The 2,118-nt window shown below is 36.0% G+C and overlaps 1 protein-coding gene across 2 annotated transcripts in view; it reads left to right on the top strand.

The window, feature by feature from the left end:
- Positions 1-2,118, top strand: part of Smp_092850.1 (hypothetical protein) — a gene marked incomplete at both ends in the record, with an annotated part of 17,342 nt that overhangs the window by 14,261 nt on the left and 963 nt on the right. The gene's annotated exons all lie outside the window — the stretch shown is intronic.

The following is a 2,118-nucleotide window of genomic DNA, read 5'->3' as shown; positions in this document are numbered from 1 at the left end:
TCATAGCTGAAATCATGAGTCAATTGAAGCCAGACCACCATGGAAAACCTGGAAGCACTGGACAGCCGTTTCGTCCTATTGTGGTACTCCTCAGCAGTGCGCATGCACGGCTCAGTGGTCTATCGGTTAAATGCTCCGGCGCGAGACTGGCAGGTCCTGGGTTCGAATTTCGCGGGTGCCGGGTCGTGGATGCTCACTGCTGAGGAGTCCCATAATAGGACGAAACGGCTGTCCAGTGCTTCGAGGTTTTCCATGGTGGTCTAGCTTCAATTGACTCATGATTTCAACTATGTTTCTCATTAGTTAGTCCGATTGTTTATTCTTAAGATGAACTTACAAATTCTAGATGGATTCCAACAAATCCAATGATTGTATTTTGTGATAACCATTTTCTCAAGGTTAGGTTACAAAGTCTTATTGTTATTCTCGCAACAAATCTCTTAATAATACGGAGGATTGTGTTTAAATCTATTGTGACGTGTAGTATCTGAAATCTGATACTGATACACTGTGTGCTATGTGCTAACCCTCCCAACTGATTACTCGATCGGAAACACAATAGTGAGCGACAATGTGCATTGGACTACAGAATACTCATTCATATATATGCCACTCTATCCTTAGGAATTCGTTTTCTGGGGTTAAAAATTTAACAGATATCTGCTGTACTTACGGAGATTCATCACATTTCAGGGAAATATCTTATTTCCAAAAGTTTACGTATTGAGTAAACAATGATGCAGTTATGTGACCCAAAGAGGAATATGTATTTCTTTACGGAAAATTGTGAATTATGTATATGGTTAAAAATATAATAAAGTCGAAATATACCCTTGAGCTAAAGGTGATAGTGAAAATCGCTTCAAATTCATATCACATTTATTAAAGTAGAATTAGGAACTAGTGTTAGGATTTAGTATTGGAAGTTAGTGTTTGAGTTTTCATCACGTAGTGACAACTGAAATACCAGAATCCAAAATTCCATATCCTAAGTCCCAATCATAACATAGTAACTCATCCACTTAAATTTGCTGTCTCCTGACTGGCTAAGCAGGTTGAGATCTCAAAGTCGTTTAGTGCAAAATGAAATCTCGACAACTGTAAGTTATTTATAGAAGGGGTTTTGTGGAGATTTAGTATTTATCATAGTTGAAAGCGTGAGTCAATTGAAGCTAGACCACCATGGAAAACCTGGAAACACTGGACGGCCGTTTCGTCCTATTATGGGACTCCTCAGCAGTGCGCATCCACGAACCCGCTCTCGCGAGATTCGAACCCAGGACCTACCAGTCTCGAGCCGAAGCTCTTAACCGATAGACCACTGAGCTGGCATCCAACATATATACACCAAAATTTACTTCTGTTGTTAATATTAACTGCCAAGTTATCATTATCGTTATCATCATCATCACTAATAGTAGTAAGTGGTAAGTAGTAAGCAGTAGTAGTAGTAGTAGTGAATCAACTAAGACAATAGATTAAATACGTTGAACTGATTAAAATGACAATAAACTTATTACGCTGTTATTAGTATGTAGTGAATAGTTTGTGTTATCGATGCGTTAATAACGACGATAATGACACTACAACATTATGGTACACTTCGTTCAAAAGTGTGTGTAGATAATGATCAATGAAAACATTTTATGCATAATAATAATTATTTTAAATTAAGTAAACATTTATATTTATCAAAGTATTCAGTTCATAATTGACAAAACCCAAAAAGATGTGACTAACTTAAGAAATAAATAATACAAGTTGCAATCTTCAGAAAATGTAAATGGTCTTCAATCAACTAATTAGTGGAATAGAAAAGAACTTGAACCGATATTTCATTAAATCAAACTATTTCAGATTATAATCATAAATAAACAGACAAACACTTAGTTGTACAAAACATAGAACTTAGTGTATATATGAATCAGTTCAAGTTGCCATACAACATAAGCACAACAAGATGAAACTATGAAGACAAATGATGTAGTAGTAGTAGTGGTAGAAACAGCGAGTATCAGTACCAGCGGTAGTCGAAAACACTAAGTATAGACAATAGGATTCAAGCAGAGAGTGAATTTGTATAGTAAAAAACTTTAAGTATTTCAAGGCAGATAGTGA

Source organism: Schistosoma mansoni, chromosome 1 (genome assembly GCF_000237925.1).
Source record: "Schistosoma mansoni strain Puerto Rico chromosome 1, complete genome".
In the NCBI taxonomy this organism is placed as follows: domain Eukaryota; kingdom Metazoa; phylum Platyhelminthes; class Trematoda; order Strigeidida; family Schistosomatidae; genus Schistosoma; species Schistosoma mansoni.
Note: the sequence above shows the minus strand (reverse complement) of the source record. Positions and strands in the feature narration are given on the sequence as shown.